General features: G+C 42.5%; 1 protein-coding gene across 2 annotated transcripts in view; it reads right to left on the bottom strand.

Annotated features, from left to right (window-relative positions):
• Positions 1 to 12,337, bottom strand: part of LOC147305288 (plexin-A1-like) — a 317,652-nt gene that overhangs the window by 120,242 nt on the left and 185,073 nt on the right. The window lies entirely within an intron of this gene.

Below are 12,337 nucleotides of genomic sequence, written 5' to 3'. Positions count from 1 at the left end.
TGTATAAAAGTAGTTGCCAAGAGTTTGAGTGTGCACAGGTCACCTGGTGGGAGGCAACCTTTCTCCAAACAGTTGTGGTCCAACTTGGTTTGACTGCAATCACTCACACATAAACTTTTGAAGGTTTGCAAATAGTTTTAGTCAAGTTCATCCAAGTTCATGTGTGAATGGGTGAATAAGGCAAGTTGCATAAAGTGCTCTGAATGCTCGGCTACATAAGAACCAGTTCATTTACCATTTACAGATATTCCTATATACTACACCAGCCGCTTGGTTATACAGTGGCTTGCAAAAGTATTCGGCCCCCTTGAACTTTTCCACATTTTGTCACATTACAGCCACAAACATGAATCAATTTTATTGGAATTCCACATGAAAGGCCAACACAAAGTGGTGTACACGTGAGAAGTGGAATGAAAATCATACATGATTCCAAACATGTTTTACAAATAAATAACTGCAAAGTGGGGTGTGCGTAATTATTCAGCCCCCTGAGTCAATACTTTGTAGAACCACCTTTTGCTGCAATTACAGCTGCTAGTCTTTTAGGGTCTGTCTCTACCAGCTTTGCACATCTAGAGACTGAAATCCTTGCCCATTCTTCTTTGCAAAACAGCTCCAGCTCAGTCAGATTAGATGGACAGCGTTTGTGAACAGCAGTTGTCAGATCTTGCCACAGATTCTCGATTGGATTTAGACACCAGACAGGTCAGGAATAAAGTTATTGAGAAATTTAAAGCAGGCTTAGGCTACAAGATTTCTCAAGCCTTGAACATCCCACGGAGCACTGTTCAAGCCATCATTCAGAAATGGAAGGAGTATGGCACAACTGTAAACCTACCAAGACAAGGCCATCCACCTAAACTCACAGGCCGAACAAGGAGAGCGCTGATCAGAAATGCAGCCAAGAGGCCCATGGTGACTCTGGACGAGCTGCAGAGATCTACAGCTCAGGTGGGGGAATCTGTCCATAGGACAACTATTAGTTGTGCACTGCACAAAGTTGGCCTTTATGGAAGTGGCAAGAAGAAAGCCATTGTTAACAGCAAACCATAAAAAGTCCCGTTTGCAGTTTGCCACAAGCCATGTGGGGGACACAGCAAACATGTGGAAGAAGGTGCTCTGGTCAGATGAGACCAAAATGGAACTTTTTGGTCAAAATGCAAAATGCTGTGTGGCAGAAAACTAACACTGCACATCACTCTGAACACACCATCCCCACTGTCAAATATGGTGCATCATGCTCTGGGGGTGCTTCTCTTCAGCAGGGACAGGGAAGCTGGTCAGAGTTGATGGGAAGATGGATGGAGCCAAATACAGGGCAATCTTGGAAGAAAACCTCTTGGAGTCTGCAAAAGACTTGAGACTGGGGCGGAGGTTCACCTTCCAGCAGGACAACGACCCTAAACATAAAGCCAGGGCAACAATGGAATGGTTTAAAACAAAACATATCCATGTGTTAGAACGGCCCAGTCAGATCTAAATCCAATCGAGAATCTGTGGCAAGATCTGAAAACTGCTGTTCACAAACGCTGTCCATCTAATCTGACTGAGCTGGAGCTGTTTTGCAAAGAAGAATGGGATAATTACGATAATTAAGAATAATTACGCACACTTTTCACTTATTTATTTGTAAAAAATATTCAGAATCATGTATGATTTTCATTCCACTTCTCACGTGTACACCACTTTGTGTTGGCCTTTCACGTGGAATTCCAATAAAATTGATTCATGTTTGTGGCTGTAATGTGACAAAATGTGGAAAAGTTCAAGGGGGCCGAATACTTTTGCAAGCCACTGTATTGTTTTTGTGCTGGACTGTCTCGGGGCATCTTTGCACAGCCTACACCTGGGGTCTGGCCTCGTGTGGTAGACAGCAGCCTCTATGGATCTGCTTAGAGCTTGTTCCTCTGCTGCCATGATTGGTGCCTCTGTATTCATATATATATATGTACACATATCATTTTTTAAACTCCAGCTTGTTTTTTTTCTTCAGAAAACAAAAAACAAGCTGCAGATATTGCAGCATACTGAGTTTGCTTGTAAAAGAGCTCTACCCCAGTAACTGCACAAGGCTCTTCCTCACATGTCTCCATTAGAATAGCAGTGTCCTGTGTGCTATCTCTGATGACCAAGTGTGATTGTGTGTCTATCAGGATGCTATCAAGTCCGGATGGTCAAAGAGGAGGATGTAGATGATAAGCATCAGCTAGTGGATCAATAGGAGCCTGTAAAAAAAAGACCCACACACTCTCTGTTTGAGTGTTTGCGTGTGTGTGTGTGTGTGTGGGTGACACAGTGGATACATGACAGATAACAAGAAGTGATCAGGATGGCCTCACTAAGTACAGCCTTGTGTTCTCTCTCCCTCGCTGTCTCTCTCTCTTAGCCCTCAGGATCAAAATTTGATGAATTTTGTTTCATCTTGTGAAAAGAAAATGACAAAGTGCTCCATGCCATGTGGGAACCAACCAAAAACTGACTTACAACCCCTTTTTTTAGACTGTGACCCAGTGAATAATAAGTGATTTCTGTGACCCATCTGAGAATCATCCAAACCTTTCAAGGTCACCAGAAAAGCCCGTGATGCAAACCTTCCTGAGAGTTGATTTCCTCCGCTAGTCTTTGGACGAGGGAATGCGTTTCTCAGGTCCCCCAAGGTCCCGAGTCGAGCAATAGACAACGCAGCAAACTTCGCAACAAAAGATACTGCGGTATCTCGTATGCAAATTCACTGGGGCCAGAAAAAGTTTTAAAAGCGATCGCTCCTCTTTGCCAGACCCGTTTCATCTTTTATTCTGGATTTGCGACTCATCCCCCTGTGCTTCATTTCAACAGGAAAACTTTTCATCTATTTTGCTCAAATGAACCGAGTTCCTCAGACGTAGTCTCAGGTGGAAGGAGGGCAGGCACTCCATCGCACCAGTCTAGGAGCTCTTCTGTTCAATAAAAGACACTTTGAACTGTGTTGGAAGCCTTTTGGTGTGTCCACCCACTCGCAGCCCTTTACTACAGGGGATATGGGGGCATGTACGGGAAGAGGTAAAAAGAAAGAGATCGACTTCACTGTTATGAAGTGAAATGCAGATACTTAAATTAAATGCATGAACATAAGTCACACCTTGGGTTCATTACGGCTCCATCAATGAGGAATTTCCTAATTTTACTTTCCCACCAAAAACCCGAAATCCAGCTGTATTACCCCCTTTACCTTTAATCAAACCAACTTATTACCTCTCTCTTCTCACCTCAAGGGAAACCTGCAGTCAGACACTAACAGCAGGTCCTAACAGCAAATCCCGTGTAGTTTTGCTGCACAATGCGACACACCACAGCAGAACCTTACATCCATCTTACAAGATTAAAAGACAGACTGCTCTGAACTGGTTGAACTTGAGTGCCCTCGGGTGTGATTAGCATTACCATTCAAGACCAAGAATGTGTTCATCAGAGGTTTTTTAGTGAATGATGAAGACCTCACAGTACTGTATCACCCAAATAAAGCACATTGCTCTGCTTGTGGTTCCTAGAGTATTTAAGAGTAGAATGGGAAGCAGAGTCTTCGACTACTGGGGACTTCCCATGATGCACTCCGTTTCTTCTTCACTCACTTCTTTTCATACATTATGTGTTTACACAGCACTCTGCATTTAATCTTTAGTTATTATTCATCTCTGGCTCTCTTCCACAGACCCTTCACCCTAAACCAATCACAGCAGATGGCTGTCCCTGCCTGAGCCTTGTTCTGCCAGAGGTTTCTTCCTGTTAAAAGGGAGTTTTTCCTTTCCACTGTTACAAAGTGCTTGCTCAAAGGGGGTCATCCGATTGTTGGGGTTTTATCTGTATCATTGTCTGTGAAGGTTCTCAGTCATCTAGGTCATCGTAGTCGAAGGAGCTTGCAAAGAAAAGCGTCTGGACTTCAAGTAACTTAAAGAAGTCCAGACGCTTTTCTTTGCAAGCTCCTTCGACTATCTGTATCATTGTACAATATGAAGTGCCAATTCAATTCAATTCAGTTTTATTTATATAGCGCTAAATCACAACAGTCACCTCAAGGCGCTTTATATTGTAAGGTAGATCCTACAATAATACATACAGAGACAAAAACCAACAATTATATGAGCAAGCACTTTGGCGACACTGGGAAGGAAAAACTCCCTTTTAACAGGATGAAACCTCCAGCATAACCAGGCTCAGGGAGTGGCGGGGCCATCTGCTGCGACCGGTTGGGGCGAGAGAAGGAAGACAGGACAAAAGCCATGCTGTGGAAGAGAGCCAGAGATTAATAAGAAGTGTGATTCAGCAGAGAGAGCCTTGAGGTGACTATTGCTGTGATTTGGTGCTATATAAATAAAACTGAGCTGAATCAAGTTTCTTTGGACTATGTTTGGTCCACTTTGGCAGATCTGTCAAAGGTGAAATCAATATAACCACAGGCTACCTGCTGTAAACTGGACTGCTTCTACATTAAACATGTGGCTCCCCTAGGCTAAAGCCTCATTTTGAAGAATGTTTTAAAAGAATCTTTTTTTCTTGCTCATAGCTAAAAACGTCAGTTAGTATAGAATAATGGGACTGAAGAGTAGCGATACCCCTGTTAATTGCTCTCTTTCTACTCCTCATTGCACCATTCAACAGTCTGATGGCCATTAAATTTACCCACTGAGAGTGGGCACTGTCAAAATTCTTTCACAACCAATTTCGCACATGTGATTACTCGGGTGCCTTCAAAACAATAGTGGAGTGAGGTTCATTAAGCCTTTGGCATGAAGGAGTAGTGAGGTCAGATGAGAAAAAAAAATAACACAGGAAAGCAGTTCAGTTTGGTTTGGACTGCAAAATAAATGAGTGCTGCAAACTGTTTATCTACTTCTCTCGCTTGGTACCCCTGTGGATTTGTCAGGCTTAGTTCATTAAACAAAAATACAAAATTTAACTCGAGAAAAACCATGAGCAGACGTCAGACATGTGCCTAAGTAGCTATGAATCCTCCGTGACTTAATCAGTGACATCTCAGCATTTCCCGCTCAAGCTTTGAAGACGAACGTAAGCAAACGCTGTAAAGTTCTAACTCAATCAAGTCATTTTAAGCAGCCCAGCTTCAAGCAAAGATTAAAGTAGGCCAGAGAGATAAATGACATAGAATTATTGAGCAGATACTAAGGAGACACAAGCCATGGGTGGTGTCACGACCCTCACGTATCCTTTCATCTCCTAAATGGTTAAGCATCTCTCGCGTCGTCCTGCTCCCACTCCACTGTGTTTCTCGTCCTTTCATCGAATGCTAATGCTGCTCCTTCAGCAACGTCCGCCATTTGTGTCTTTTTCATTTACCTTCCCTGTGCATATCTTTAACCTTCCACTTCCACTGTCCGTCTTTTCGCCTTTTGCAACCCAACCGAAAAACAGCCCAAAATCCCACAAGCTTGTCGACAGTTTCGCCTTGAGCAATATGGACAAATGGGATTTCCAATCTGTCATTTTTCAGGCATATCAAGACAGTTAAAACGAGCAAATACCATAACAACCTAATTAAAAGTGAATCTCAGTCTAACTTCTGACCTCTTCTTCTACATCAGTCCATATTTTGAGGATTTCTCTTTCTTTCGTATTCTGTTTAGTTCACTTATGCTTGAGGGACATCCTCACACAGCTTTCAGAGGCATGGCCAGAAGCAGTGTATTCCATTTATATGCAATAACTAGTATGTGCTGTGAACAGGCTAATAGAATCTAGCACTAAGGAGGGTAAATTCATAATTTCAGGAGTAGTTTTAGTTTGCATTTTTTGTCAAGTGTGCACATAATTTCTTAAATGTGGTGCTTGGTTGGATTAGAAAGCATCTTCCTTTCTCACAACTAGGCCACAGCAACACTCCCCCACTTATGTTTTATTGTGGATGCTCCACCTTTCGCTTCTCATCTCATCTGTCTCTCTCCATTAAACACGCCACCGATCAGAGAGGCATCTGGAGATGCATCTTTAAGCTTTAATACACTTTGAATAATTAACACATGTGTACATGTACACACACACGCACACGCACACAGTTATAGAATATTCACAACATACTTCATACCGTGTACATTATAACATACCATAATAGACCCATTTCTGTAATATACTCACATATCTATATTATTGCTAATATATATTGTAATATATCTATATCACTAAAGCACTTCTGGATGGATGCAAACTGCATTTCGTTGCCCTGTACCTGTGCATGTGCAATGACAATAAAGTTGAATTCTATTCTATTCTATTCTAATTCTACACGCACACACACACGCACACACACACGGAGTCGAGTCTATCAGTGGCAGGCAGCTCCCCTCAGCCAGAGAGAGACCCAGAGGGAGTAGGGAGGCTTACTCAGTGCCAGCTTCAGAACCTTCGAGCTGGGCAGCTCAGAGCTGTGCACCAGCCTGAGTTTGAGCAAGCAGAAACAAAGGAAAGACAGCTGTAACCGTGACACCCTTAGCTGCGAGACAAAAAGAGATGGGTGTCTGCATCCTGCTAATTGACTTGTTGAGGGAATGAGGGAGTGGGTGAACAAGAGAAAAGAGCTTAGAGATCAAAGAGGGATACTTGTATGGAGATGGCTGCCGAGATGCATTTTTTATGCAGGAATGCTATGGGAATACATGCACAGAACGGCTGGCTTATGGCTATATGCACCATATGAACCTTCATGCATTCATCCCTATTGGTGTGCTTTCTGCAGCAACGTGGAAACTTGACAGAAACATTCGACCATCTGACCAATTCACTCATCATGTTGATGCATCCGCTCATTACCGGCACGAAGGCCAACGCTGATCCACATATCTATAAACTTTTCCTACATCTGGAGCCTAAAACAACTCGTGAATAATTATCAACCAGGCTAAAAAAAAACCCCACTGGTGCACTCCCCTGGGAGACAGCGAAGCATCGTAGACTTACTGTGTTTCACTAAGCTAAAGGCGGTCAGGCTTCCAGGAAGAGGAGAAGACACGAGAGATAAGGGATGAAAGAAAAAGAAAAAAATATATACGAACAGGCAAAGGTTGTTAGTTCCAGTTACAGAGTGACTGATGCAGCACATGACATCACTCAGGTAGCATCTTAAATTAAAATAGACTAGAAGCTACACAAAGTGTTTGTTCTCTGGTTCACATTTCCAGTAGCAGGTGGAACAGAGATGTCCTGGTTGCTCAGACTTCCTCTGGCTCCTCCTGGGGGAATCCACAGACACTCCCAGGTCAGCTGGAAGACAGAATCCCTCCAGCATCTTGTGCCCAGCTGGCTGTACCTGGCAGAGCTGTAAAGGGAGGCAACCAGGGGGCGTCCTTTGCAAGTGCCTGAACTACTTAGATTGTTTCATTTCAGTGTGGGGGAAGCAGCGGGTCTACTTTGAGTTCTTCTTCTCTTTCCAATCTTCTCACCACATCTGGGAGAGTAAGCCTTTCCACCCTGCAGAGAAAACATCTCCAACCCACGTATATTAGGGTCATCTTCCATTACCATACCATTACCTTTTATTACCATAGGTTTTGACAGGATCACTGTCCCGGTGAAAACTGTAGATTTTTGACTTATAAAATAGATATAAATATAAATACATATAAATACAACAAGATAATGATAAACAGACTGGTTCTTACATAGTGCTTTTCTACTCTACTTGCACCCAAAGCACCTATTACAGCACCTTATACAGCTTGTCTCATTCACTCATTCATACAAGCGTTTTTTTATATGTCTAACTGCTTTCTATCTAACATTTGTACTCACACTCTGAAAAATACACCAGGAACGACTCTGGGTTTGGTATCTTGGCTAAGGAAAGTTTGGCATACAGCCTGCACGCCAAAACTAAACCACAGGCACCTTCAAAAAGAGAGAGGACAAAAAAAGCAAAACACTGCATGGTAATAAAGGTAAGTGTCTGCAGTTGTGGACGTGTGTTCAAGGTACTGGTGAGATATAAAGGAAGACGAGTGTAAAGATCCCCTGCATAGTGGTTTATTTACTAAATGGATCAGGCATGGAGTCCACTATACCTCTGACAGTGCTGTGGACAGATCCTTTAAGTCATGGAAGTTGCGAGGAGGTGATGCTTTGTGGTGCATTATCCTGCTGAGAGAGCCCCACAACCAGCAGGGAATACAATAATGCTTAGGTTGGTGGTATGTTATAAATTAACATCCACATAGATGGCAGGACCCAATGTTTTCTAGCAAAACTGTCAGGACAAGCATAACTTTATCATCAATATGAGCTACAGCAGCTTGTTTGCTGGATCCGACCGCCCACCCACGACCCTGTGGCTGGTTCCCCACCTTTTGATAGATACTGACCACTGCAGTAGCTATCAGCTCACAAGAGGTGCAGTTTTGCACATGCTCTGTTCCAGCCGTCTAGCATCACAATTTAGCTCTTGTCCGACTCGCTCAAATCCTTACGCTAGCCCATTTTTCCTGCTTCAAACTCATCAACTTTGAGGACAAAATGATCACTTACTTCCTAATATACCCCACCCACTAACAGGAGTCATGATGAAGAGATAATCAGTCTGATTCAGTTTGCCTGTCAGTGGTAAGAATGATATGCTGATCGGCGTATATTGTGCGATGTATTATGAAAACCTTCCAACATACATGATAAGGCTGCACGTGGCCACAATACTTGCAAATTCAAAAACAGCCTGATTAGACATAAAAAAAAAAAAGTGCCTTTATAAGTTCAATATGAGTTTACTCATTTGTTACCCCAGTGGTGCGTGCACTGCACACATTTCTGACGAATCCAACACCACAAAGCCAATAAAAAGGTATAATCAATAACGAGTACCTCGGGTCACGGCTAAGGATGAAACTGTTGTTGCATGGAGCATTTTACACACACACACAAGAGAAAGATAAGTCTCTTCCTGTCAAAGCTCCCATCAGGGGATGTTATTTGGCAGCTATTTTCTGTCTTTGCTGCCAGTCATGTACTGCATTAATTCATTTGTGGGACATGAATGAATGGCTTAATTAACAAGCGGGCGAATTGCAATCAATAAATGAATAAGAAGGCAAGCATGTAGACAGGAAAATAAATGCAAACAAACCTGTTTTTCTATTACATTTTTTCCATGTTCATTTTTTATTATTGTCTTATTTTTCCTGTTTTCTTGAATTGAAATGAAGTCATTTCAACCTAAACCCTGGGGCCCGGCGTCGACCCAGTCGGCTCAACCGGACCGATGCTGGGATTCATCGGAGCAGAGCAAATTTGTTTGTCTCTGTGTTTGTTTGTACTGGTGTTTGTTTCTCTCATTGTTTGTGTTTATATGCATTTCTGTTGATGGCCTTCTCAAGTGTTTCTCCAACTCTGGCAATTTTCTGCCTGGTCGCCCCTAATGTGCCTCTCTGTTTATCTGCTGTCACAACACAGCTGATTTATATATATTTACAAATCCAGGAAGTGACAGCAGAGAATTATACTTACTTTAAAGGAAATTATACATTAGTGGTTATCTGTTGTGAATGTGAATTTTTGTGTGTGTGTGTGTGTGTGTGCGCGCGTGTGTGATTTACCTATGCCGCAGCTTCACATAACACATGCTATGACTTTTATCAGATATGAAGTCAAGTCAGCCTCAAGAAATATGACAAATGCCTTTGGGAAGATAACCAGTGTAGTGTGAATTCAATCACTTTGGCAACTGACTGCTAATGACACAGGGGGAAACTTTTCCAGGCAGCGGTGATGGGCAATATTGCTTTTAGCAGGGGCTACGAACTGGCAAATTGGAACAAAATCGTGGCTAGAAGAGATAAACGCTTAACGACTGAAAAAAAAAGGCGCTGTTGGCCCAAATGAGCCTATGCATTACTTCAAATTGTTACCGATCCACGAGAGAGAGCCAGAGAGAGGAAACATAAGGCTACGTGGTAACAAACTGATTTAAATATATAGGATTTTTCATAGTAATGTATCATCTTTGTGAATCTTTACTGACCATTTTCTAAACTTTTACGATCTATTCACCTATTTTTTCTCTCTTTAGTCATGGTACTAAAACATACGTGTATGACACATTTAAACTTTAATTGTCAGGGATGTGACTAATGATAGCTAGTTAATAGCTAAGGACTGCAAGCTCCTCACAACCAGTAAAAACTAATGGTTGCCCAATGAGCGCGATGAATTTTTTCCACATTAGGCAACTTATAGCTAGTAGTCTGGTCAACCACGTTTTATTGCAGTGGGACCGCACAAGTTGCCTCTCACCAAATAATCACGTCCGACTCAGACTGACTGCAATCACTCTCAGACTGACTGCTCAAAGTTTACAAATGACTCCTGTCTCATTTCTAAACACAGACAGAATGCCAACATGTTGCAATCAATCAGTCTGACTGATTGACTGCGACTGATGAGTCAGTCTGAGAGCAATGCATCAATTTGCAATAGGGAACTCGACTCAACTGGTTGCTAACTGGTGGTATTCGGGCTATATTCCTATATAAAAGAAAGGTTAAAGATCACCTATGTCATTTTGCAGTGCAAACACTGTCCTGCAGCAGCTACGTCACTATTTGTGGAGGAATTGCTGTTTCAGATCTATGAGGTTCTGGCTGGACTCTGAATGTAAGTAGCTAATGTGAATTTCTACATATGTAGATGGTAACAGATTGCAAGACATTGTTGACGTTTAAACATGATTGGTCAGAGGGCCCGGTGGCGCCAGTGTCCGGCAGCCTCGCCTCTGTCAGTGCGCCCCAGGGCAGCTGTGGCTACAATGTAGCTTGCCATCGCCAGTGTGTGAATGTGAGTGTGAATGGGTGGATGACTGAATGTAGTGTGAAGCGCTTTGGGGTCCTTAAGGACTAGAAAAGCGCTATACAAATGCAGGCCATGATCAAAGATTAAATGTAATTTTAAATTGCCAACTTGACCACATTCAGTTGCAGACTCACAGCAGACTGACTCTTCCCTCGGTCCTCCAAGCAACCCTTTAAAAAGCAACAAGATCGCAAGTTCATCACTCAAGTCATGATGGGTGCATGGCGGTGCTGGTCTCCAACCAACGTTATCACTTGTGTGATAGTAATATAAGTCAATATCTGCAGTAAGAAGGCATAGGCGTACTGTAAAATTGGCAAATTTAGCTGCTAGTGTTTTATTTAACAGGGTTAGGTAAGATTTCCTTACAGTGGACACCAGCACACATGCATCCCTCACAATAAAAATAATTAAGATGTATCTGCACTCTATGTGCTGTTAATGACAACAAAAACCCATGTCAGGATGTGGGGTTGGCACAAATGTGTGTGCATGTGTGTTTTTGTGTCTATCAAAATTCAACAAACCCCTCCTGACATTCAAAGGGCTTGGTAACCATGGCGATGCCTGCACCGAATTAAAAAAAAAGGGAAAAAAGAGTATATCAAAAGAAAAAAAAATAGGAAGAGAAGAAAAAATAAAAGCTGAATTGGTGTAGCTCTGTGAAGTAGATAAGGTTGGATGTCAGGCTGGTATTTACAGGAGGGCGTAACTTGTGATGGCAGGCTGTGTGGAGTCAAGTGTTATCCTCTCCGCACCCACACCCCCGTCTCCCTTTCCACTCACACCAAATGCCTGAAACTGCAGCACCGTTCATACACTTAAAATTCTAATACACAATTACCTCACTGTCTTAAGTTAAAGACACACCAATATGCAGGGAAAAATTCACACAACAAACAGGTGTGTAAACCTGTGTATATCTAAATATGTGAATGCGCATTATACCCATCTACGCTGCGCACGCCCAGCTGAATGTTTTAGTTTTGATATGATATCCTTTCAACAACTGAGGCTTTATGAGAGGATGGAGAGAGTGATGAAGAGAGGAGCGAGAGATCAAATAAAAGGCTGAGCATGCTTGCTTCCAGCACGCAGTTACTCAGAGTAAAGAAACGAGCAAAGAAAGAAGAAAAAAAGAGGGAAAAGGTTACAAACAAGAATGAGAGGAAAAGAGTGTGTGTGGGGGGAGGGGTGCACATCAAAACTCTTTGCCTGAAATAGAGGCAAAGTTAGAGCGAATGTGTCTGGGTGTTAAGTACAACTTTCTGAAGGCACTGAAGTTTCTTTTTTTTGTGTGTTTGTGTTTGTCAGAGTGAATTTCTGCATTTGCGAGCGAGCCGGTTAGAATTAGAGCTTGACAGAGACACAGGGACTGCGAGAGCGAGTCGGCTCATGGATAGATGAGGGTTTTCATGCAAATATAACATTTGGGACGTTAGCGCGCTCTGCCATTTGCATACCCATTCACCCTGACTTGTTTATAAGTGAATAAATCCAGTGCTGCTTAGAGTAC

This window comes from Aulonocara sp. 'chitande type north' Nkhata Bay, linkage group LG20 (genome assembly GCF_057382095.1).
Source record: "Aulonocara sp. 'chitande type north' Nkhata Bay isolate Kocher_YH1m ecotype deep benthic linkage group LG20, A_spYH_male_GT1.1, whole genome shotgun sequence".
NCBI classification, from domain to species: Eukaryota; Metazoa; Chordata; class Actinopteri; order Cichliformes; family Cichlidae; genus Aulonocara; species Aulonocara sp. 'chitande type north' Nkhata Bay.
Note: the sequence above shows the minus strand (reverse complement) of the source record. Positions and strands in the feature narration are given on the sequence as shown.